At 39.4% G+C, this 27,701-nt stretch overlaps 1 protein-coding gene across 45 annotated transcripts in view; it reads left to right on the forward strand.

Annotated features, from left to right (window-relative positions):
- The window catches only part of LOC125633483 (uncharacterized), a 786,124-nt gene that overhangs the window by 580,869 nt on the left and 177,554 nt on the right, over positions 1–27,701 (forward strand). For 2 of the 45 annotated variants that reach the window (XR_007355623.2, XM_075127200.1), the window contains exons 8-9: positions 4,473–4,546; positions 5,518–5,613. The exons of the other annotated variants lie outside the window; for them this stretch is intronic. The gene's annotated coding sequence lies outside the window, so the exon portion shown is untranslated. The remainder of the gene's footprint in view (positions 1–4,472; positions 4,547–5,517; positions 5,614–27,701) is intronic. 45 annotated transcript variants of the gene reach the window in all.

Consider the following 27,701-nt stretch of genomic DNA (forward strand, 5'->3'; position numbering starts at 1 on the left):
ATATTTATTTAAATTAAAAATTTAAATAAATTTGTGCCTGGTCCTTCAGACAAGTGCTTGTTATACACAAGCTGATAAAATGAAGTAATTGGGTTTATCACTTTCAAAGCCAGTTTTACAGTACCGTGTTTTTTTCTTTGGCAATTCATGCTGGGTTTTTTTAAGTAATGCGATAAAACCACTTCAACATCCTCCTGTATAAAATTGATTGTTGATAAGACACATGGTCATCTTCATCTACTGCTGTGTCCCTTTCTTTAAAACAAAACAAAACAAAAAATGAACAAAACCACACGCCATATGTGCAGATTGAATTTAGGATATTCTCCATGGGGGAGAAAAAATCCATATAATCTACAAGAAAAATCCCCCCCCCCATTCATAACCCCCTAAAGATGACAGCAATATTAAAATTCACATTTTCAGATCCATTACAGATTAATGTGGTTCAGGATAGATACTTAGTTCTCTGTTAGTTTCCCATGCACCTTCACAATGAAGTTGATAGAAATTACTACAGCAGAATGCTTAAAGCAGATGTTATCCCATTAATTAGCTCTGGACCTGAGTAGGCTCAAGACTTTCCCATTTTCAGGCCGATAGGAATTGGTCCCAGTGAGCGTGCTCCATATCCGCATTTAGTATCATCTCATAAACAGCAGTGAAAACACAGCAGGCCCTTGATGAAGATACATTAGCTTATTTCTAATTTAAAGTTATGTTGCTTAACCTTAATGTAATTGGTCACTGGTGACCAACTGTTTGTATAGTGAGTTGATGACCAAAGAGATGTAATAAATTATAGAACTCACTGCTTAAATGGAGGGAATGACTGTTCTGTTAAAAGCCTTGTGTGTAATAATGGTAAAATAATTGCACCTCAAACAGAATAGCTGTGAATCTGTTAATACTAACAAAGTCTTTCTCCAGGAGGTTAGTTTCATCTCTTTTTAAAGCACGTATATGAAACACTTGCATCTTTTTTTTTCTTTCTCCCAGTGTAATCTCTTATACTGGCTGAAGCGTAAACTTTAAAAACCCAGGCTAACATTGATTAAAAATAAATTGGTAAATCAAGATAGGCTCTTATTTGGGGGTTGTGTGGATTAAAATAATTAACCAATTTCTGTGGTTAAAAGAAAACAAAAGAAATTTGCACAAATAATTATATTCTGTACATCTATTAAGACTCACTGCTCGACATGTTTTAGAGAAAGGTTGATTAGCTGGTAGAATAACCAGGATAATAATCAACTATGGAAGTAAGTAATTGACACAACTTTAATGTTTAATAATGAATAGCATGCCACGGGCAAAATAAAGGAAAAATTTTCTCCTTTCTGAGAACCAATTCAGACCTAAAATTTCTTAGGCCAAATATAGCAATTACTTGAGATTCCTAAACTGCTTCTCTAGTATAGCAAAACTCACATGTGCAGTTAAAAGGAAAGCACACAAGTGGCTATATTAAATCTATTGGTTTCTATATGTTGCAATTTAATTTCAACCCTTGTCTCTGCTGAAGACTTAAGGGTTGATTTTAAAAATGTAGAAATGTAATGAACACACACTCTTCTGTGTCTTTTTTTATAAAAAAACAACAACACTAGATTGTACTATCTAACTGTTAATTAAATCAAGAAGAATAAGTTTATGATTTGCTTGTCTCAGAAGTAATTCTTTCTCTCTAAATATTTGCATTTAAAATTTGGGTTGCCTCCAAAAGCCCTAACTTTGCAATAAAGGGAACAGTTTCGTTATTCTTTTTATTCTCACATTTCATTTCTGACAAGGACCTTCCAATAGTTTAAACTATTTATTGTACCTCAAAGATCATTATTTCCCCCGATCCCTCAGAGAAATATAGGAGCATTTCTATTTACTGCTAACATTAGATTTACCTTTGAAGATGGGTTTACAAAATGGAGACATTAGCATGTGAAAGTCATTATTTTTTATACCACTTGGAATGCTAAGTTTTTGTGTTTTGTATATTAGTGTAAACATTGCCATGTTTGTAATGGAAACTTGAAAAGCAGAGGCATTAAGGTATTTTGGTTTTAAAAACACATGTTTCTTTACCAGATAAAATATAAATACTATTTTGAGGAGTGTCTTGAATTTATATTTAAAAGCAAAATAACAAAACCATGAATAAAAAATGCCCCTGGAATTCTTAACAATCTAACAGAACTGTTCCACCAATGGAGAAGCAGGTGGGGTAATGCATCACAATTCATATAATTGAGGCTGTAACGAAAGAGGAGAGATGTGTGCACTGTTTGTGTCACAGCAGTTGTGATCTGTGAAAATAACTTCTGAACAGCCTTTTTTAATAGTAAAAATGACTCTGTTGCTGTTCCAACTAAAAATCAATACAGCTTGCGATTTTAATAAGGAACATGAATCTGGAAATGTATTTAGTATCAGGTTATATAAACACACCCTAATGAGATACTATAAAATCCATCACATTAAAGGCTGGTTTCCTACAAGGTATATTAGCTTAAAAATATTCAATATATTAGGTCAGTATACAACACTACCCGTAATAAAGCAGGTCTGTCAAGATAAGATGCATGTTTTGCCCCTTAAAACTGTTATGTTTTGCACATTTATAAGGTTCTTTGAATACATGAATAAGATAAGTTATTCCCATCCCTTTCTTAAGTAATCTCAGAAATGGCTGTGACCTGAAATTGGAAATCTTGTAAACACCCATCCGAAGAAAATGTGTGCAGTTCTGTCTTAAAGAGACGGTACATGTTTAATTATCCTAACTTCTTCTAGGAGAATACTATTAACATGCACATTAGCATCATCTCATTGGTTCCTCCTGCTGCTCCACCTTAGGGGCAGCAATAGGAGCTAATCTTATAGCTCCCATGCGCATAATAATGAAATTTTGTCTTGTCTCGAAGGCAGTGTTCTTTGGTCTAAAGTACAGCAGGAAACATTTCTTTTTTTAGAAAATTCCTGACCAACTCATTTAAAAAGATTTTAAAAATGAACGTTCTCCCTATAAGAATACCAGTGATTGCAAAATACATTGCTTTGACTTGTGAATGAAACATTGAGAAACCGTGCCAATAAACGTGCTCCATATTCTCCTAGAGATATTCAGTATAATGTAGATGTTGGTGTGTTTAGCTTTCTGTAAAACTGAGAGCAGTGGGCTTTGTTTTTCAGAGTGTCGGTATAGGGTGTTCTCAAAGGAATAACCTAAGAACGACAAAAAGACATAATTTTAATATAAAATATCTTTGTTTTTTGCATGCAATATTCTACAAACTGTAATAGGGGAAGAACAGAAAAAAAACTGCAAGCAAAAAAATACATGTGAATCCAAGGCTACTGAATTAAGGGAGGTTGTACCAACATTTCCCCCACTGTACATTATTTGTATTCAAGGTTTTTGAAATGACATTGTAATCTGATGATGCACCAGCCTATTATATTGTCTAGCAGGACAAATATCCTTGCGTTTTCTCTGTAGAACTAACACAATTTTTCCATGTCAGAGGTGCATAATATCCTGGCGGTCATAAGGAATGATGCTATTAATCCTCTTGGGCAATCTCCAGGTCTGATTATTAGGGAAATAAATTTGCATGCTGCATATGAGCTAGGTGAATCACCGAGAGCACAAATTATATTTCCTGACAGCAAGTTAGAGAATGGAGCCACATCGCTTTTTTATCTTTTTTTTCCCCTCTGAAAGCTATAGAATTGCAATTCATTACATGAGATTGGTTAGAATTCAAGTCTCTTTTTAAGTTGATATTAAGTTGAGTCTGTTATCTCTGTGAAGGCTAGTGGGTTCCCCTGAGTATCCACCTAATCACTACTTAAAAAAATCGAAACGTATAGTTAGTGTCATGATTTAGGTACCAGAGCTACTTTATTTATCAGCACAGAGTGAGATAATTTCAATTTGAGGCTCTGTAGCCCTCATGAATTTAACTGTCTTGAAAGCTTCCCCCCACCCTTTCCTTTTTTTTTTTCCTTATTGTAATAGTGGTTACTGTGGATGCCTCTATTGCTGTGTTCCCAATACATCTTACAGGATTGGGTTTTGGGGTTTTTTTTTGTATTGTTGCAGACCTGATTTTTAACATGTTTAGGTAAAACATCACTCGCCTTTCAATTAAGAAATTTGGCTGCATTTGCTATGCCAGAAGCACTGCCAGGCATGTCTGCCTTCAATGTCAGTGATGAATGTATTTTTATTATTTCCATCATTTGGCATCTGAAAAACCTTTTTGCATTATTAAATCAGGACAGGGAGAATGATAGCAAATAAGAGGAGAATAAATGGCTTTAGGTCCTAATGTATTAATTAAGCAGACATTTATTATAATCATGGTTTTATAGACATGTAGTAAAAATGTGTGATTTATCAGTGATATATTTACTGAGTTCTGCATATGGTAACGTTCATGAGCTGATTTGGAGATTTCCACTTTTAACAGATTTCACTTTGAAATCCCATGCATTGGTGCTGTCCTGTAAATGCAAACAACAAGCTTAACCAAGCCTTAGTGTGGTGAGTAACAATATAGCTGTAACCAGCATGGAGATGAGAGGAATGTCTCGATTCAAGGTAAAATGTTCTATAAACCCATATAGATCAGATACAGCAGACTTGAATTGACTTTTGGGGGGATTCTGAAATGTGTTGTGTTACGTCAGTGGAGATGAGAAAAGGCTGAAGACATAGAAAATGTCTAAACTGGTAAGAATAGCAAGCATGACTGAAACAAAAAGAGACAGGTAGTATATCTGACAATGCCAAATCTAAAATGTTCTTAATCATTTACTTATTCACGGGCTACAGGCAGCAATACTGAGAGCAAAAGAGATACATCTCAGACTTCAGGTTTCATATGCATTGTCAAATATATAGCAAAGGGGAAGGACTTTTAATAATCTTATGTAAAATCTGCTGAAGATTTGTCTATTATTGCATCAGTTTGGTTTCTTTGTTTCCTGATCATGTCTGGTGTCATTTCTTTTTAGAACAGAGGTGGGTTTTTTTGCATTTGGACTGTGATCATGCATAGACAGGAAGTATTACCACGTTTACAAAGGAACTTTTAAAGAATGTCCACTGGGGAGGGACTTTCCTGCTCATAGTGTTATTTTCTATTCCTGAAGAGAAACAACAGACTTATTTTTGCAATCAGATAGCAGTGCTGCTATAAAAGCAAGTAACTTTAATTTCTGGCTTGCATGAGACATTTCTATTGGTAACACGGGGTGTTCATAACTGTCCTGAAAAAGGAAAGAGTTATAAGATGGGGAAGCTAAGAGAGATACTGCTACAGTTGAGATCAGAAGAGGGACTCAAGCCTCAGCCCACTGCCCTATAAATGAGGAGGATCGGCTGGGGCAAGGCATTCTCTGTGAGAAGTTCATACTTCTGGAATGCACTTCCCTGCGTTGGTCCATCGGAGCCCAGATTGGTTAATCTTCCAGTCACAATGCAAAGTCCATCTTTTCTTTCTGTTTTCTCAGGCTGTTGAAGAGGGAGCACGGTGGAGGTGGTTGTATCCATGGGCAGCCCTTCTGGGGATAGGAACCCAGAGCATAGGATGAGCACCTCCAGCTATGGTTAATATAAATTTGAATAAATAAAATAAAAGCGGCTGGCATTTTTGGAAAAAAAAAACCCATAAAATATTTATTTCTGACTACAGACTGGCCACTTCCTCACAGGAGTAAAGCACAAATGATGTATACACACCCATTAGCAAAACAGAACATTGTAGCAAGACACATGACTGAAATTGCTGAGGGCAGGAACCAAACATCAGAGAGCAAAGCTTTGCTTCAAAACTTTACACTCTACGCTCTCAGGGTGACTGATCAAAAACGCAATGAAAACACTGTCCTGGAAATATGAGAGAGCACATCTAGATGAGAATTGAGAACCAGATGAGAAAGCAAAGCTAGAATAAAGTGTAAAGAACAGAAATGACTTCAACTGAAAAGGTTAAAAATAATTATTTATCTGAAAAATATATAGTAGGGGGGTTGGGGTTTGTTTTGTATTTTTCAGATTTCCCTTTGTCTGTTAATGTTTATGCTCTCTCTGTAGTCTTAAACCTTGTAACTAGTGGGACTCAGCAAACGCACAAGGGAAGCCTGCTTAAATCAATTGTTTCTGTGTGTTCTGTGTTATTACACCACAATGTATGTCAATGCATCGGGATTTAGTAGTGCAGATTCCAGTGCCATAATGACTGAAACCCAACAAAAATCAGAGAATTGTGCCAACCAGAGCTTTTAGCTTCATTGTGGAGAGCTTTTCCTGAAGGTTCATAAGCTTCATGCAAATGTGTATAATACAAAGCGTATACAGTGTTGATCCCAGGAGGGCTATTCCTCACCTCTTACTGACATGACCAACATTTTTAACTAGTGGAATTCTAACTGGAAATTAGCTGCTTGCATTAAGGAAAATAACTAAAATATCTGAACTCCAGTGTGTTCCATTAAACTTTTAGTAGTTAGTATGCAGTTGCTAATATTGATTTTGTTTTTAGCAGAATGAAGCCTGTGTTGTGAGTACTGGAAATATCCATAGCTTCTCTTCTGGCTTTATTTCTTGCAGTAGGTTTGAAAGCACAATGGTGCATTGAGTCTAAAATAGCCTGTTCTCCTGCCTGACTCTGCTGGGACTTGAACCTTGGATGCTGACACACAGGGCTCATCACTAAATCTGCAATGCTTCTTGATGAATCCTTAAGCCCCCTGCATATCCTCCTCCAACCTATGCCCTGAATACAACCCACAGTTAGATGTGACAGAGGGAAAAGGCTTGCTGCTTCTGTGTCACTACCTGCAGTCATATGTAGCTGAAGGCTCTGGCTTACATTCGAGGCAACCACAGTGTGCCATCAACTTCTGTGCAGTGACCTGTCATAGAATTTCACATGGCCTGAATAACTGACAGAACAGTTCACCTTTCAGGGAAATGTAATGTTTTCTGATAAGAAGCTTATGTTAGTTTTCTTAGCAAATAGCCTGAAAGCATTTCTGACTATGGCATTTCTAGATGTGATAAGTTGAAGGAAACATCCTTGACCATGACTTAACAAAACAGGCCATTTGTTTAATGGGGTAGCTGTTTTGAGAAATGTAAATAAATGGCAACTTCAGGATGATACAAAATAAACAATCACAGAGGCAGCCCAGAGCTGCATTGTCACAGAAAACACAAGGCACTATTGATGGAGCTGTAAACAGCGGACTGTGTTTATTATTGCAGCTAGAATTAAATCAGAAAGCCAGAAAACTGAAATTTGGAGCAGCATTAGTCCTAATTTCAGATGCTTTTTAGGCAGGTAACAGCATATACTGTATGTTTTGTAATTAAATATATTTTGCATTAAATTACACATAAACCTTAAAGTTTAAAAAGCCAAATTCTACTATTTGTTTCACTATGCCACCTCACTGAATCAGTGAAGTTGCAGAAGATAAACTGAGAGCATAATTTGGACCATAAAATGTGTGATTTTTGGGGGGAGGGGGAGCTTACATGCAGATGTCAAAAATTTGTAAATGTATATTTTAACTTAAGTACTCCTTTGCAGAGATGGGCTGGAATCAAATCCCTAGAGCCAAAGCACCTTTTGTGGGTATTCACAGCTTGCAGCTGACCTCTTTTTATAATGGGCTGAACCAGACCCCTAACTCTAAACTTGCAGGGTGTTCAAAATCCCACTCTGATTCCTAATTGGACCAATGGAGCGTATCTCTGTTCTGGTGGTTATTCTGGACTTGCTTCTGATAGTCATGCTAAGTACTACCTTATTCCTTGAGGGAATTCACTGAAACCTATGGAACAGCCTGAGGAATGAAGTACTATTTAGTGTGAAACTAGCCCTTTATTATTAATTTATTATAAGCTCTGCAAACCTTACCTACATTGTATATGTTCATCCCAGGGAAACATGTGTGGCACATCTAAATTTAGTTTTATAAACTGCACTGCATACCCTTCGAACTGAAAATGCTTTCTCCCACACTGTTTTACTGGTATTCCTAAACTATTACACTGCATTTAAAAATGAATTGTGTGCAATGACATTAGAGAAGGGGTTAGGCTTTCTGAGCTGCCACCAGTGACATATGACTGTAGTGACAGACAGTCAGCAGTATTCAAACTGAATTAATCTGAAAAAGCAGCAGACTTCAATGTGAAGTTTAGGGGAAGCTGAAGAGCTACATATTTACAAAAGGGATGTCACTGAGCCATCTTTCTACCCAGGGATAGCCTATGGCTACTTAATACTTTAAAACCCGTAGTAGAAGGATTAAATACACCTGAAGTCGGGTCTTTGAGGCCATTTCCCTCTAGTGCTTTCTTTTCCTTACTTGAGTTGGACCTCACCAGATTCTTTTTGAAAGGCTATGACCAGGGTTGATATTCTGATACCTTTTATTAGACTTGCACAGAAGTAAAAGAAGTCTCACAGAGAACAGACTCCTTTTTCTGATGTCTTTGAAAAAGTTAACGCATCTGAGACTGCATAAGAAACAGACATCACAGTGGAGGAGGTGGAGGGGTATTGTAATAAAGGTGATAGTGATACCTTAATTTAACAAATATGCTGTGCTAATTATGTAAACATGTGAGAACTCAAAAATCTTTTCATCATGTGTGTCACAAAACTGAAATATTTTACAGTCTAATTCAAGATCATACAGTAATAATGTTATTTTGCATTGGCTAGTTGACAAGCATAGGCCAGGGCTGTCTATCAGACAAAACTGTTGTGCCAGATTGTATCTTGGCAATAAGCACAAAAGAAGAGCCAGTCAAATTCTGTTTACATATTAATAGTCAAATCAGATGTAGTTCTGTACTACAGACATTACATTAACTGGACGGCTATAAAGAGAGGGGGAGGGGAAAGATGCTTGTGCTTGGGTGGGCCATAATTTAAACTAAGTGATTTTTACAGAGAACTTCTGCTTCTATGAAGCTGCAGATCAGGTTTCTCAAGTGCACCCAAGAGATCAGGTTCTCATTCTGAAGGAGGATTTAAGCAATGATAACTTTTCTCTTTCTTCATTATTTAACACAGAAGACAACAAAAGGAGAATGTAGTTTTGAAGAATGACAGGATTCTACCATCCTGTTTCTTGCAAAATTTAAAACCATTTTGGGTACATCTATGTTATAACAATGTGGTCAGCTTGTGAGCAGCATAGGTATAAGAACCATGGAGCAAAGAAAAGTTGGGTGTTTCTGGCACCATGCAGGGAACAAGATGATGCTTTCTTCTTTTAAGACATGCATCCAATAGTAGCTTTAATTTATTGCAACTTGTGTGGTCCCCCTCTGCCTCCCCTTCCCCCCCCTCCCCGCCCCCACCAGAATTACTGTTAGGGAACAGAAAGGGTAAAATTCTGGCCCCATTGAAGTGAATGGAAGTTTTGCCATTGAACTCAGTGGGTCAGGATTTCACTTGGGAAGTGCAACACCAGATAAGACTAGTCCATCCACTTCAATATCCTGTCTCTGATAGCAGCCAGTACCAGATGGATATAGGGACAGTATAAGAAACCCCTTAACGCACAAGGAGAAGTTTCTTCCCAACTTCCATCAGTTAGTACTTTGATTATGCCCTGAAGCATGAGGGTTTACATCCCTTATAAATATCTTATCTTGTCCAAATTAACTGTTGATGTTCTCATTATCATTAAAAATGTCTAATTATTTTTTTCTGAACCATATTAAGCCCTTAGCCTGAATGATATATTGTGGCAATCTGTTCCACAGGTTAATTATGTATCGTGTAAAATACATCATTGTAAAATGCATTTTCTTCTATCAGTTTTAAAAATGTTGCATTTCAGTGTCATTGTATTATGAGACAAGGTAACTTGGAGCATGCAACTGACCTGGTGTATTCCTGTCATTAACTCTCTCATGTCCCCTCTTATGTGTGTTCTCCAAACTAAACAGTCTGTCCTCCTTCCACTAATCATTTTTGTTATGCTCTTCTATGTTGGTTTTGGTTTTTTAGATGAGTTGAACATAGATTGGTTGCTGCATTTCAATACAAATGCACTGTCAAGTTATTTAATGACATAATATTTTTAGTATTCATTTCTATCCCGCTCTTTCTACATTTTCACATTTTATTTTCTTCTTTGACCACTGCTGCCCACTGAACAGCTTTATCACTGAGCTTCCCACTACGTCACCTATTTCTTTTTCTTGAGTGGTTAGTTAATTTACAACCCAGCAATTCAAATAGCAACCCAGTAGTTCAAATAATTCCTCCAAATATGCATTACCTTGCATTTGTCAACAGTGGATTTCATCTCCCATCATGATGACATCTGCCTAATTTTCTTAATCTTCTTTTGTCTTGATGACCCTCTATATTTTATGTCATCTGTAAATTTTGCCAGCTCCCCATTTTTTGCAGATCACTAATGAGTATATTAAATAACACTAGTCCTAACAAAGATCCTTGAAGCACTCAATTGCACTTGATAGCAATTAATTGATCTTTAACTATTCATGGTAAATAGGCCAAAGGGCCTGTGATGGGATGATAGATGGGGTGGGATCTGACTTACTACAGAGAATTCTTTCCTGGGTATCTGGCTGGTGAATCTTGCCCACATGCTCAGGGTTCAGCTGATCGCCATATTTGGGGTCGGGAAGGAATTTTCCTCCAGGGCAGATTGGCAGAGACCCTGGGGGTTTTTCGCCTTCCTCTGTAGCATGGGGCACGGGTCACTTGCTGAAGGATTCTCTGCACCTTGAAGTCTTTAAACCATGATTTGAGGATTTCAATAGCTCAGACATAGGTGAGAGGTTTATTGCAGGAGTGGGTGGGTGAGATTCTGTAGCCTGCATTGTGCAGGAGGTCAGACTAGATGATCATAACGGTCTCTTCTGACCTTAATATCTATGACTCTATGAGTCACTCCTGACCAATGAACATGATACAGTTCTGTGGTGACTTAGAATCCTACTTTCAAAGTCTCCGACTCAAAGAATATTTCCAACACACCTCTGAACAACATACTAACCCACAGAATCCTTCCTACCAACACTACAAAAAGAAAGCTTCTGCGTGGACTCCTCCTGAAGGTCGAAACAACAGACTGGACTTCTACATAGATTGCTTCCGTCGACATGCACGGGTTGAAATAGTGGAAAAGCAGCATCACTTTCCCCATAACCTCAGCCGTGCTGAACACAACGCCATCAACAGCCTCAGGAATAACTCTGACATCATAATAAAAAAGGCTGACAAAGGAGGTGCTGTCGTCATCATGAATAACTTGGAATATGAACAAGAGGCTGCTAGGCAGCTCTCTAACTCCACATTCTACAGGCCATTATCCTCTGATCCTACTGAGGATTACTAAAAGAAACTACACCATCTGCTCAAGAAACTCCCTGAAAAAGCACCGGAACAGATATGTGCAGACACATGCCTAGAACCCCGACCAGGGGTATTCTATTTGCTACCCAAGATCCATAAACCTGGAAAGCCTGGATGCCCCATCATCTCAGGCATTGGCATCCTAACATCAGGATTGTCTGGCTATGTGGACTCTCTCCTAAGGCCCTACGCTATCAGCACTCCCAGCTATCTTTGAGACACCACTGACTTCCTGAGGAAACTACAATCCATCCATGATCTTCAAGAAAACACCATCCTGGCCACTATGGCTGTCGAAGCCCTCTACACTAACATTCCACACAAAGATGGACTACAAGCTGTCAGGAACAGTATCCCGGATAATGTCACGGCAAACCTAGTGGCTGACCTTTGTGACTTTGTCCTCAACCACAACTATTTCACATTTGGGGACAATATATACCTTCAAGTCAGCAGCACTGCTATGGGTACCCGCATGGCCCCACAGTATGCCAACATTTTTATGGCTGACTTAGAACAACGCTTCCTTAGCTCTCATCCCCTAATGCCCCTACTCTACTTGCACTACATTGATGACATCTTCATCATCTGGACCCATGGAAAAGAAGCCCTTGAGGATGGATAGACTGAAAGGAAAACAGTTTATATTTACAATGATCCGATGATTCCTGCATACCCATAAATGATGATGCCCACAAGTTGAGTATCTGTCAAAGAAGCTAGCGTAGACACCTGGAATATTCAGTTATCAAGTATCATTTTTGCTTTAGCGCATTTGTGCTACATCAGTGCCAGTTGTAAACTAATATTGAGTGACCATGTGAAACATTTGAAATGGGTTATGTGACAAAGTTCCTCCTCTACCTTGGTGGGTCTTGCGCTTCTTGGTGGATTTGCTTGCCTTGGAGCTTCACAGCAGCCCTCAGTTTGGCCATTTTCGTAAACCCACAGTCCAGATCAACTCCTTCTGTGTCTGACCAGGAGTTGGGAGATTTGGGGGGAACCAGGGCCCACCCTCTACTCTGGGTTCCAGCCCAGGGCCCTGTGGAATGCAGCTGTCTAGAGTGCCTCCTGGAACAGCTGTGCAACAGCTACAACTCCCTGGGCTACTTCCCCATGGCCTCCTCCCAACACCTTCTTTATCCTCACCATAGGACCTTCCTCCTGGTATCTCATAATGCTTGTACTCTTCAGTCCTCCAACAGTATGCGTTCTCACTCTCAGCTCCTTACACGTGCACCACAAACTGAAGTGAGCTCCTTTTTAAACCCAGCTGCCCTGATTAGCCTGTCTTAATTGATTCTAGCAGCTTCTTAATTGGCTGCAGGTGTTCTAATCAGCCTGTCTGTCTTAATTGTCTTCAGAAGATTCCTGATTATTCTGGAACCTTCCTTGTTACCTTACCCAGGGAAAAGGGACCTAGTTAACCTGGGGCTAATATATCTGCCTTCGATTACTCTCCTGTTGCCATCCGGCCCAACTCTGTCACAGTTAGCTAAATCAATTTTAAAATATTTCATTAAACTAGTGCTATGTGTGTGTACAAAGGAGCTCTTGGGTTTGAAACACTAGTAGTCCCTCAAAGTAGAGGTTCAGATCTTGGCAGGACTGACTCAGCCTTCATCCTTCTATAGCAGAAAAATTGAGTTCTGTGCAATTTACTGTGTGCAAGTCTCTTAGATATGGGTTTAAGACTGAGGTGCTGTCCAGCCAGAGTAGACAGAAATATATCCCTGGGTCCTTTTTGTGAGGGTCTACCATGATGTCCAGGAAAAAAAGTCTGCACCTTACTCTGTTGTTCAGTTTGCTGTGAGACATTTGGTTGCCACCTTCCACATCGGATGGTTGCATACTAAAGGTGTTACATGCAGATAATTGTAAAGTACCTGGAGGTAAAATGTTCTGTATACAGTGATCATTATTGATTGTATTTATTGTTAAATGGCAGCAGGAACACCAGAAGCAGTAGCCTGCCTACTTTTGTTCTTCTCAACAGTTGCAATTTTCCAATATCAATTATTATTATTATATTATTATTATTTTTATTATTATCATCTATGAAATAATAGATAATAATATATTATTAATATCTACCTATGGTTCTTTTATGGTCCCCAATACTGTAGTGTCTGTGTGCCTTACAATCTTCATTGTATTTATCCTCACAACACCCTATGAGGTAGGAAAGTGCAGTTATCCCCATTTTACAGACAGGGAACTCAGGCACAAAGTGACTAAGTGGCTTGCATAGAAAGCCTAGAGAGAAGCAGGGACTTGAATACAGGTCTACTGAGTCCTAGGCTAGTGCCCAAATCAGTGGGACATCATTACTCTCTTCCTCATTTATGCATGACCCTGAACTTTTTAAAGCCATTTTAGTTCATTCATATAGTAGCTATGATGTGTCTTCCAGACACAATAACTTAGACTGCACAGTCCATTGGGAGGTGGGAGAATGGGATGAAAATGGGGGAGGTTGTTTTTAAGGCAATTCCCAACCCTAAACCCTCTTCTCTACACGGTTCCTGTGCTTCTCCATTTCCTGTCTCTGCTCCTTTATGTCTATTTAAATGGTAGCTCACACTTAAAGCTGTTATTTTCAAGTTTTAATAATATTTTGCAACTCGTTTCCTGTTTCTCAGACGACAACCTTGCCAAAAGCATTCTTTGGCAGGTACTAATTTGGGTGACGACCACTTGATCTACATTTTTGGTGGGTAATTACTGAGTCAGAAGTGAGTAACTTTTTGATATCCCCTGGCATTCAGAAAGGCGGGTATTTTTACTACCCACTCATTAACGAGTCACTGGTAGTGTAATGCCATGAATTCTGCACTGTTCTCAGAGATGAGAAAAACCTGACTTAACTCTGAAAGTTACTACTTTATGCTTATTTTGGTCATATTTACATAGTTAGCAGTATGTTGGCATTTTCAATATTAACCCTACTAAGGATTTATCATATTGAATATTTAAATTTGCATGAGACTGAAACTTGAACAAATAATTGGTATTCAAAAAGACACACACAAGTTCACAAGCTGATCCAGAGTTCCTCTGAACTATGTGAACCAGATTCATCACTACTCTGGCAGCTTTGCGTCATTCTAGTGATATAGAGCAGCTGTAAACCCGGCTGTGCTGGCCAGCTAATCTGAATTTATGGCTGTTTTGCACTGCCAGAGTGGCCAGAGCGTACCGGTGAATCTTGCCTTCTGAATTACTTGGGTTCTCAAAATTTGGCTGGAAATATCATGAGAAAAGGGATCCTTCTGAGATTTTTGGCACTGCTTGCTGTTGTGAGTTATTTTGGCACTAGTTTGTGGTTCCGGGCAGAACCTGTCCAGAGGTGAGCAAAAATGAAAAATAATGTGGAAAGAAATGATCAGATTTCTTTTCAAACATCAGAAAAGTTCAGATTTTTGAGTTTTAGAAGAAGTGCCTGTGTGTGTGGTGGTGTGGTGGGGGGAGGGATATTTGCCATATTCTCAGCTTCCATATCTGGCTACTTTCGCCTCCTTCTTTCTTGGCACAGTGGTCCCTAGTGGGTTTTCCAAAACCCTGGAAGCAAACAAGCTCCCAGAGCAAATGCCCCTGGAAACTAGCCAGTGTCCCACGAGTGAACAGAATTGAGATCTTTGAGAAAAACTGATCTCCGTTTTTGAACGAAGAGTAAATTGGCATTGTGCCTGGTTTCTCCTGTTTGGATACAAAATATATAAAAGTTAGTTTGAATGTGACAATATACACATCCGTCTTTACCGTCTCTGCTCGGCATTTTTATCTTGGCATCATCGTGAACTAAGCCCTACTCTTTAGCTGTGTTGCTTACAGCTTGTTCCTAGAATAATTCGAGCTACCCAATGCTTTTAGACTGTCATTCAGCATGTCTTTGAAAGATTTCTGGCCACCTGGCTGCATTTTCCTTGTCTCAGGTGGCTACGAAGTATCCTTTTTGGTAGTTTCTCATCACAAATGGCCAGTGCCTCTCAACTGTAACTTTAATATCATTGCTTTGATGCTAGAGCTGATGCCAATGAATTTAATGTCCATTGTATGGCATTGCCAATTTATCTTGGGAGTGATAAATAGGCAGCATTGATAAAATGCATTTAGTGCCTGAATGCGACTTACATATGTAGTCTGTGGTTCGCAGTCTCAAAACAGAGAGGACAAAAACTGCAGCACAGTAAACTGATCCCCAAGAATTAGGGTGCTAATGAATTGTAAGTCTTAAAAAAAAAAATAAGTCCCAGCATACTGGAATTTCCTCAGTACCAAATGGTAAAGTTGTCAAATCACCCATGGAAGATAACCTGATAGGCACTGGCCTCCAAGGCTGTATGTGTTGCAGAAATCTGAAGAAATACCTTTAAAAAAAAAAGAAAAACACATGCTTTAAAGAATGAAAATTCCATTGCTGACACATCTTCACTTTCTTATTGTACTAGCAAAATGCTTTCCATGCATATGAAATCAATGGGGAACTATTGATTTCTGGCTATGAATTTGCTTTCAAGGCTTAGGCTGACTGTCTAGATACAGTGAGTCTGAAAAATATCTGTTCAACTGTTTATATCTATCTAACTGGCATTTTTAAAAATATTACCCTGTATTAATCTAGTGAATAGTGTTATAAGTGCCAGAGTTAATGTTTATTACACTTATTAAATGGATTCTGATATCTCATATAAAATAAATGGCAGAGTTAGAACATTAATACTTTAATTCTTCAAATTCATGTCAGTCACTTTATCTGCTATACATCATATGAATACTTCTACTATATCTGAGCAAAAATACACACAGATCTATAGTGTTGGCAATGTGATTATCTCTTTAATTATGTATAGATTCTTTGTTTTCTGATCAAAACAAAATAGGATGATGGGTGAAAAAAGGGTGATCCATGCGACACTGAGTGAAGCATCCTTCCTAGATCCTACAGCTTGATGGAACTGTGCAAGGATAACTACCCTCTCAGACCTGCCAGTACTGAATCTGGGGTTTTTACACATTCTGTATACTGGAAACTGATAGACCCATTAACGGCTTGTCAAAGAAATTAGAAGAGTGTCCAGCAGGATCACCATTGACTATGATGCAAATGATCGTTGGTGATAACTCTGGAATTGTGAATGTTATTCATGTTAAAGAAATACAATTATTTTCAAGTTACTATGTGCAGTATACAAATAAATGCCTTAAATGTAATTAAACTACTTGCACTCAAAAATACAATAAATATTACATTTCCCTCCTCCTGATCCCTTGGAAGAAGATCAATGTCCAGGTTTCTAACATCCTAAAGTTGAACAGTATTCAAACCCTTTTTTTGTGATTCAGCATATATTCGGTTTAAATTTAGATTCATAGACTTTGGGGAGTATTCAGATCTGGGCTTTTGGTTCTGCCCTTTTTAGAGACAAGAGCTATTGCATGTTACAGATCTAGATGTGGATTTTGAACCTAAAATTTCAGGTTAGAGTCAAAATTTTGATATTGCCAGTCATAAAAATAGGTGCCAGTTGCAAAACTCAGATCCAGCCCTAGCTTTGGATTCGGAATGCTGTCAATGATTAGTGGGGTTACCATCTGGAGTTTTAGTCCAGGACCATCTCTAACTGATACAGTGAAACTATGAATAAACTGATACTAAGGGATTCATTAGTGTGAACAGTTGTTCCTAGCAAAATTGCAGGTCTGACCTATATGAGATTGAGCAAACGTGATAAATTTGTAAGGCATTGATCTGAGGGAGAGAACTTAAAAAGTTTAGAAGGAAAAATGATGTGAAGACAAAAAGGATATAGAGCAACCCCAATGGTTTGAGTATATAATCCTTCCTCTCCCTCCTCCCCCAACCTCAGCGCCACATTTTCACTTGCCTTAGCCTATCTTGATTCAGAAAAGGGATGGGAATGTTGAAATACAATGAAAAATGCTCTTCTTCGGGTATCTGATCCTCTCAAAACTAGGAGGTCCCAGACATCCAACTCGTGAATGTTTATCTGAAATAGACAAAACCTCCAAACTTTCTGAGCTTCACCCATTGCTAATCATGAGTGCAACTTCCATTAATACTCATGAGAGATGTGACTATGTTGTAAGAGATCAGGTTCTTAAAATCCAGGAAAATATCTACAATACATATTTTTGATTGACAAATTATGATTGTACTCTTGCTTGTGTAATAAAGCTGTTAAATGGACACTAATTGCAAACTATATTTTTCCATAGTTTCCCACAAGAATACTACCATTGTCTTGCTATGACATACATTCTAGGTTGTGTGTTAGCATCTGCACATTTGCCTTATCATTGCTAGGACAACTGTACTTTACTAGAAAACCTGTGGCACCACTTGCACAGTTCTGTGAAAAAATCTACCATTTCATTTTGGCATTTTGTCTTTCCCTTACACCGTGCAGATATACAGTCTATGCACCTCTCTTCAGGAAAAAAGAAAAGGAGGACTTGCGGCACCGTAGAGACTGACCAATTTATTTGAGCATGAGTTTTCGTGAGCTACAGCTCACTTCATCGGATGCATACCGTGGAAACTGCCTCTCTTCAGGAAAGCACTTTAGCATTCACTTAATTCCATTGAAATCAGTGGGACGTAGGCATGTGCTTAAGTGCTTCCCTGAATCAGAGTCTTGGTGCATACTAAATTCATCACCATTGCTTGTTACCTATTTCAGAACTCCTCACTGGTAGACTTTACCACAGTAGCTTTTATAAACTTTGTTCTTGTTACCCTCTACAGCTGGCACAGAGTTGTAACTGCACTCAGAGCGATTAAGCAGCAGTGGATGTTTTCTTGTCCCTTTTGGATAAAATCCATTACAGACTTACGTGATGGAACTGTAGCACTCCTGTTGGCACTCCTGCTTCCTTTAATTGTTTGTTTGTATTTTGTTTTCTGTCTTTTTGTTAAATAAGTTGTTTCAGACACTGTATTTGCTCAGAAGGACAGAAATGACACCATGCTATAGGAGATATTTCATGTTTAAACAAGTTACAGGAAGATTATTTGAAGGGTAACAGCCAGGTTATGTAACCCATAAAAGTATGAATGATTTACAAATATTTAACAAGGAAAAAACTAATTATGCCGCCCCTGTCACAGTGAGGGCAGGCTTAGAAATGGTACAATCAATATGAGAATGTTAGCTGTAATGCAGTCTGTCAGCTTTTTAACCAACCAAAAAACTTCAACAAGTCTATAAACAGAATTAACCCTCTCTTTGCTGGATTCTGCTTGTGCTGCAATGTTTTCTCATTTCATGATCCATATTACCAGTCGTCTGTCATGTAATCTTTTCAAGAAGCATTTGCACTGAGGCTGAGAGAGTTTGTCTCTAAGCATTGAGGCTAAGAGAATTTGTATTGAGGACCATGAGAATTTAGTTTATAGGGACCAAATTGTGCCTCAGGCCTTGATCAAGCCAAAGCACTTAAACATGCACTTAACTGAAGAACATACTTAAAGGTAAGCATGTGCTTCCATGCTTTGCTGGATCGTAGCTTCAGTTACACCTCTGAAACCTCACTGACTTCTGATGTAACTAGATGCTGAATTTGTCCCAAAGAATCTATCTATTTAGCCTAACTAAAAGAAGGTTGAGGGGAGATATGATTGCTCTCTATAAATATATCAGAGGAATAAATACCGGAGAGGGAGAGGAATTATTTAAGCTCAGTACCAATGTGGACACAAGAACAAATGGATATAAACTGGTCATTGGGAAGTTTAGACTTGAAATTAGACGAAGGTTTCTAACCATCAGAGGAGTGAAGTTTTGAAATAGCCTTCCAAGGGAAGCAGTGGGGGCAAAAGATCTATCTGGCTTTAAGATTAAACTCGGTAAGTTTATGGAGGAGATGGTTTAATGGGATAACATGATTTTGGTAATTAAGTGATGTTTAACTATTCATGGTAAATAGGCCTAATGGCCTGTGATTGGATGTTAGATGGGGTAGGATCTGAGTTACTACAGAAAATTCTTTCCTGGGTATCTGGCTGGTGAATCTTGCTCACATGCTCAGGGTTTAGCTGATTGCCATATTTGGGGTCGGGAAGGAATTTTCCTCCAGGGCAGATTGGAAGAGGCCCTGGAGGTTTTTCGCCTTCCTCTGTAGCATGGGGCAAGGGCCACTTGCTGGAGCATTCTCTGCTCCTTGAAGTCTTTAAACCACGATTTGAGGACTTCAATAGCTCAGACATAGGTAGAAGGTTTTTCACAGGAATGGGTGGGTGAGATTCTGTGGCCTGCGTTGTGCAGGAGGTCAGACTAGATGATCATAATGGTCCCTTCCGACCTTAGTATTTATGAATCTATGACTCTAGGACTTTGCCACCAGATGTAATGAAGACAGACACTTGAACCCTTTCCACCCAAATTAAACAACTGAATCCTGAATGTGTACATAGTGCAGGAAATTGTTTTCTTATGTGGCTCTTATGTTTTAAAAAATCAACATTACCATGTATTTTACACGTGTTATTAAATAACTGTATACATTTAATGATTCAGATGTTTTGCATTATAACCTGGCATCTCAGGAGGCATGAAAATAGCACATTAGGAAAATGTCATTGCATACTTTATAGGCAGAGCTGTTAACAAATGGAAATCCCTTCATACCTAAATAAGAGTTCCATCTTTACTCCCTCTGCCTATCTCAACCTTCCACTGGACTTCTGTTATGCATAAACTGTGACTAACATAATAGTAACAAGGCTTTTGGAGCTGCAAGAAATCTTTACTTATTAAAAAAGTAGCCTATGCTTTACAATTATTAACCATGCATGAAAATGTTTCTCCTCCTAATGACAATATCCCAAATCTGCTGTTTGCTGTTTGGAGAGGACAGGCCACGATGATTGGCTCGTTTGAAAATGGAGACCTGCAAATTTAAAAAAAATTAAGCATAGATCATAATTATATCTGCCCACAAATTGCTGGGTGTGTATAGTTCTGTTTAATTTGTTGCTTTGTTACATTAGTTGTGGTTGTTTACAGCATTATACGTTGTAGTAACTTTATTTTATTGCTACTGTCACAACAAAGCAAAGCTGCTATTATGTTATAACAAACTGAAGCCACATTTCTAAACCATCACATCTAACCAAACTACAGTGCTATAACACTTAATTTACAGTTTATTCCAATCGCATGGATGCAGGAAACATAAAATATATAAAAAGTTGGATTTCATTGGTTTGTTCCTGCAAAAGACTTTTCAGGTTTGCTGTTTGTCACAAAGAAAGCCAAGGAAAAATGCTCTCCATAGATACTCTTTTTTACATGATAAGTACACAACTATGCAATATGCACAGTACTTTCAGGCCAGTTCACTGAATTAAGCAGGACTTCCTAGTGACAGGAACACAGGCCCACAGGTCTATTTCAAAAGTTTACAACTAGGACCTTTCTATTAGAGATGGGCCTGAATCAGTACCCTAGAATCAATCAGCTTTCCACACTGGAGGAGAGTGGAAGGGAACAGGAAGCCAAGCCTGAATCCAAATGGGTGCCTGGCCCCATTTCTGTAGTGGACAAAACCAAATTTGAAGCTTAAGAATTTTGCCGTTATAGCCTATTTCTGATTTCATATACTGTTGAGTCCCAGTACTGCAAATCAGAACATTGAGGCAAGATACTTAAATATGCAAGTAACTTTAATCACATAAGTAGCCCTATTAAAGTTAAGTGTATGCTTAAGTACCTTCCTGCAGTGGGGCATAAGATACTAAGGAATGGGATGGGTGCTTTGGAAAGGCACACAATAGATACATAATGCTGCTGAGCACATCTTGGGAGGTCCCCTCAAATTCCACTGAATATACCCATTTCTAATCATTTTAAAGCATAGATGTCACTTTGAATTCAGTGGGATTTGATGGATCTCAACAAATTTCAGGGTTGAGCCAGTAATAATGAATCTTAGTGTTGGGTACTCCCCTGCCTATGTTCCATTCTATTGTGCATTCAATTCTGAAGCACTTAGAGGAGAGGAAAGTGATCAGGAACAGTCAGCATGGATTCACCAAGGGCAAGTCACACCTGACTAATCTAATTGCCTTCTATGACGAGATAACTGGCTCTGTGGATGAGGGGAAAGCAGTGGACGTGTTGTTTCTTGACTTTAGCAAAGCTTTTGACACGGTCTCCCACAGTATTCTTGCCAGCAAGTTAAAGAAGTATGGGCTGGATGAATGGACTATAAGGTGGATAGAAAGTTGGCTAGATTGTCGGGCTCAACAAGTAGTGATCAATGGCTCCATGTCTAGCTGGCAGCCGGTATCAAGTGGAGTGCCCCAAGGGTTGGTCCTCGGGCCGGTTTTGTTCAATATCTTCATAAATGATCTGGAGGATGGTGTGGATTGCACCCTCAGCAAGTTTGCAGATGACACTAAACTGGGAGGAGAGGTAGATATGCTGAAGGGTAGGGATAGGATACAGAGGGCTCTAGACAAATTAGAGGATTGGGCCAAAAGAAATCTGATGAGGTTGAACAAGGACAAGTGCAGAGTCCTGCACTAGGATGGAAGAATCCCATACACCGCTACAGACTAGGGACCGAATGGCTCGGCAGCAGTTCTTCAGAAAAGGACCTAGGGGTTACAGTGAATGAGAAGCTGGATATGAGTCAACAGTGTGCCCTTGTTGCCAAGAAGGCCAATGGCATTTTGTGATGTATATGTAGGGACATTGCCAGCAGATTGAGGGATGTGATCATTTCCCTCTATTCGACATTGGTGAGGCCTCATCTGGAGTACTGTGTCCAGTTTTGGGCCGCACACTACAAGAAGGATGTGGAAAAATTGGAAAGAGTCCAGTGGAGGGCAACAAAAATGATTAGGGGACTGGAACACATGACTTATGAGGAGAGGCTGAGGGAACTGGGATTGTTTAGCCTGCGGAAGAGAAGAATGAGGGGGGATTTGATAGCTGCTTTCAACTACCTGAAAGGGGGTTCCAAAGAGGATGGATCTAGACTGTTCTCAGTGGTAGCTGATGACAGAACAAGGAGTAATGGACTCAACTTGCAGTGGGGGAGGTTTAGGTTGGATATTAGGAAAAACTTTTTCACTAGGAGGGTGGTGAAACACTGGAATGCGTTACCTAGGGAGGTGGTGGAATCTCCTTCCTTAGAAGTTTTTAAGGTCAGGCTTGACAAAGCCCTGGCTGGGATGATTTAGTTGGGGATTGGTCCTGCAATGAGCAGGGGTTGGACTGGATGACCTCCTGAGGTCCCTTCCAACCCTGATATTCCATGATTCTATGATTCTGTGCTGTACTCTTTCTCCATGTGGAATCTGAGATGTACCCTATGTTGCAGGTTCTGCCATGCATTAGAGCACGGACATTTGAAAGGGAAATGTTGGACCTTTCAAAGGGAGACATAGGACGTTTTAGTCCTGTAAATTGGTTAAGGGTCTGTAAAGGTTGTCAACTAGGTTGAACAAAGAATTTGCAACGAATAATTTATTCTGGGGGCTTTTTTCCCATTTTTTTCTGTTTGCAAATTTAGCTTCTGAGTTACCGCCTGCACCTGTGAGGGACACCTGTGTAACTTGCTTTGCAGTTCTCTCATTTGAGGCAGTCTTAGCGAATCAGTTTGAGAAGACCTTCCATGGCATGACAGGTTGTCACCAAAAAAAAAAAAAAATCATTATGAAATCAGCTTTTCCTTAGGCTCCAGACTGGATATACTGTGCAGTTTATTGAATCAGGTCCTGTGACTTTCATAGATGTCATCGGCAGCATCTTCTGCAGACTCTTAGGTTTGCTGTGAATAACTCTTAAAAGTAGTGAGCACCACAGCATTTCCTGGAAAACGGCAAGAAGCAGAAAGAATGTGACAAATTCAGTGGCTGAGCCATCAGGATACAGAGAACAAGTATCGAGCTGTGCCATATGTCAGTTGTGCTTGGCTTTGGAGGGTCTCCTCCTGTAAAAGCATCTTGCTCCACTAGGAAGTGAAGCCAGAGCGATAGCCCACAAAATTAAGCTTTTTTCTTCAAAATCATTGGATGCTTTTGTTCAATGAAACACCAGGCAAAATGTAAGTTGAGTCCCAATGCAAACCTTCTCAGTTTAGGCACCCCATCTTTCCCCCTCAAACAGAGTTACCTATCACCAGCAAGGTGGCACTTACCATCCAGCAAAGAGATGTGAAGTGAGCGCTTGGGTGGAGGCTGAGCACTATGAGACTCTAGCAGAAAATATTACTGCTCCCTCTGCTGAGGGTGTCCACTCCCTTATCCTCAGGAGAAGTTCACGCATGCTGGACTCAGTTCTGGGCCGGGATGGCCTTGTTCCAACAGTGGCCAGAAAAAAAAAATCTTTTTTTTCTTTTTTAAATCTGTGGCTAAACAGATTGTTCTCACTCTTTTTGGACAGAGATCTGACCATTGTGACTGGTTCTTTCTTACTTCCAGGCTGTATTCTAGTAATGTACTTTGTACCTAAGGCTGACTATGGAAGACACATAGAGGTTGCAGTGACTAATCTCCTGAGCAGAGCAGGTACACAAAGCATATGACACTTGTGTTCCACACATTGTGCTGGCTCTTCATTCAATGAAGCCCTTCATAGGCTTCAGTCAGATTCCTTTGATGCCTTTGCTCCACCATCCCAAGAATGTGGTGAGCTACAGAGATGGTGCAGCTGACAGTGCCCAGGACAAAACTTGCAGGAGCTGGAAACTAGGCACTTTTGATGAACAGCTGCGAGCCGTGGAGCTCTCTTCCACAGGGGATTAGAATAAATACTCATGTCTCCCCTTTTTGAGCGGAGGACAAGGTGCACCAGTTTGCTCAGTCCTTTTCTCATTATAGGCAGTGGCATGATGGCTGGGGAATTTTCTTTCTCCAGTAACTATTCGCCTTTGAAGAAGGCTGAGATATGAAAAAATACAAAGAGGAAAGTGAAGAGAAAGATAGTCAGAATAACAATGAGGCTTAATTCTTGTTCTCTGCTCCTGGATTTTTGATCCTGTTATTAATGGGTGGTGATTTGTAATGGAACTTGTTTGGGCAGTCTACTCCATTATGTTAGATGACACTATTTTGATGGATATGTTTGTTAGTGGGTGTTTCTCAGTACTGTGAAAACACCTATAGCTATGGAGAGGCATTATTTATAAATAAAAAATAAAAAAGTAAACAGAAGCCACAGTGATTGGTGCACCAGATATGTACAGACAAATAGAGTAAAGGGGAAGAGAAGCAAAGTGAGTACACTGGGATGTGGGGGCAAGACAACAGATCATGAAGGAAAGCAAGGGATGGGGACAATGGAGGGAAAAGGGAAATAGAAGGAACAAGGAATAATTATAGAGATATAGATTATAGTTGTAGTGATACTAAAAGGAAAAGGAAACCAGAGAAGGTTTATATTTTTTCAAATAAAAAAATGGAGAGAGGAAGAAGAAATATGAATACAAATGAAAGGGAAAATAAAAAATAGAGAGGAAAGAAAGCAAATGAAATTAAAGGGTTCTATGAGAGAGGAAGAGAGAAGAGTAAATACATGTAAATTGTATGATAAATAAGCAAGAAAAGACAAACTTTTTATTGTATTTCACCATCGAGCTTCTGCAAGTGTGGAAACAGCGGGAAGGGGATGGCAGAATGATGTTGCTGAGGGAATGTGAGTGTGGCTAGTTTGTAATGATTGGCATTATATGTTTTTTTAAGTCTTTTCTTGTATTTGATGGATTGTTCCATTAGCTACCAGTAGGGGGCTGGGTGTCTGGAAATAATGAAAATAATCTCAAAATGAGATTTCTCAGTTCAACAAGGTCAGATAGATTTCTCCCAAAGTAAAAGAGGGCGCCTATCTGAGGCCTTAGGTACCCCCTGCTATAAATTACACAACCCCCCCCCCCAACAAATAAAATGAAACAACCATCAGAACACAAAAGTCACCTCCTCTCCTACAAATCTAACCCCCTTTAAAATCCACCACAACAACCCACACAAAGAGCTTTGCCTTTGAGTGTGCACTGCATACAGAGAAGGGATGGTATTTCTGACATTGTCACCAATTCTTTTATACCCAGACTCTTATGTGAATGTTGGATAGAGTTTAGGTTTGGGGTGTTTACTTTTTCTGTAGAGCATGGGAAGGAGGCAGTAGAAATTGCATATGTGAGGTGGGGGAGACCTTTTAATTGTCGGACCTGCATCCTAGCTGTCTTGACATAGAACATTTTACCATCCCTGGTATTTTTCTGTCCTAAGCAATCAGGTATTGTGACTAGATGATAGAAATGACCTTGAGGTGACTATACCAACAGCTGGTCACAGGCGTTGATTTCTCTTCTTTTTATCCTCAATGTAATAAAATGTTATTTTGGTCACAGTGGAATCATCACAATTTTTAATCATGTGTAGTGGGAAAATAATGTCACGTTATTGGCTTCCCATGTGTATTGCACTGGTGGTTTCCCAATCTCACACCATAGTTGTTTCAAGGCTCATTCATTCTCATGTCTACATGGAATGAGTATCAGGAGGTCTCCAAAACAAATTGTATCTGATGAAGGAGGGAGGGAGAGAGGGGTCCAGGGCTTAGTTTGTATATTTGTGAACTACATGATGCAAGTGTGATTTTCTGTAGCTTGAAGGATAATGCTGCAGGATTTCTCTATGGCTTTAAGCACAACTGCAAAATATAATAACGTTAGGATGTTTTCTGTCATGGATCTTGCTTTCTCCTTCATATAACATATCATGTTATGCAGGAACTTTTCTCCATGCATCCTCACTTTATTTAAAGACACTATACTCAGAAGCCTTCATAGAATCACAGAATCATAGACTTTAAGGTCAGAAGGGACCATTATGATCGTCTAGTCTGACCTCCTGCACAATGCAGGCCACAGAATCTCACCCACCCACTCCTGTAACAAACCTCTAACCTATGTCTGAGCTATTGAAGTCCTCAAATCATGGTTTAAAGACTTCAAGGTGCAGAGAATCCTCCAGCAAGTGACCTGTGCCCCATGCTACAGAGGAAGGTGAAAAACCCCTAGGGCCTCTTCCAATCTGTCCTGGAGGAAAATTCCTTCCCGACCCCAAATATAGTGATCAGCTGAACCCTGAGCATGTGGGAAAGATTCACCAGCCAGATACCCAGGAAAGAATTCTCTGTAGTAACTCAGATCCCACCCCATCTATCATCCCATCACAGGCCATTGTGCATATCTACTGCTAATAGTTGAAGATCAATTCATTGCCAAAATTAGGCTATCCCATCATATCATCCCTTCCATAAAGTTATGAAGCTTAGTCTTGAAGCCAGGTCTTTTGTCTTTTGCCCCCACTGCTTCCCTTGGAAGGCTGTTCCAGAACTTCGCTCCTCTGATGGTTAGAAAACTTTGTCTAATTTCAAGTCTAAACTTCCTAATGGCCAGTTTATATCCATTTGTTCTTGTGTCCACATTGGTACTGAGCTTAAATAATTCTTCTCCCTCTGTGGTATTTATCCCTCTGATATATTTATAAAGAGCAATCATATCCCCCCTCAGCCTTCTTTTGGTTAGGCTTAACAAGCCAGGCTCTTTGAGTTTCCTTTCATAAGACAGGTTCTCCATTCCTCAGATCATCCTAGTAGCCCTTCTCTGTACCTGTTCCAGTTTGACTTCATCCTTCTTAAACATGGGAGACCAGAACTGCACACAGTATTCCAGGTGAGGTCTCACCAGTGCCTTGTATAATGGTACTAACACCTCCTTATCTCTACTGGAAATACCTCGCCTGATGCATCCCAAGGCCGCATTAGCTTTTTTCACGGCCATATCACATTGGCAGCTCATAATCATCCTGTGATCAACCAATACTCCGAGGTCCTTCTCCTCCTCTGTTACTTCCAAGTAAAGCGTTCCCAGTTTAAAACAAAAATTCTTGTTATTAATCCCTAAACGCATGACCTTGCACTTTTCACTATTAAATTTCATCCTATTACTATTACTCCAGTTTACAAGGTCATCCAGACCTTCCTGTATGATATCCCGGTGCTTCTCTGTATTGAAGAAGCCTTGAAGTGAGTAGTTGCTCTAGCTCTGGCTTTATGTATGTGCCTAATGTACATTTGCACACACACTCTGTAATAAACAGCCTCATCTTCACCGTTTCCTGCATTCAAGTATTCAGACTGATCTCAATTAGCTTGAAAGGTAGGCTCAAGGTACAGTTAGTATTCTTAAAAAGTCAACATTTGCTGTCAGATATTACAGCTATTTCCTATTCTTACCATA

This window comes from Caretta caretta, chromosome 3 (assembly GCF_965140235.1).
Source record: "Caretta caretta isolate rCarCar2 chromosome 3, rCarCar1.hap1, whole genome shotgun sequence".
NCBI lineage: Eukaryota > Metazoa > Chordata > Testudines > Cheloniidae > Caretta > Caretta caretta.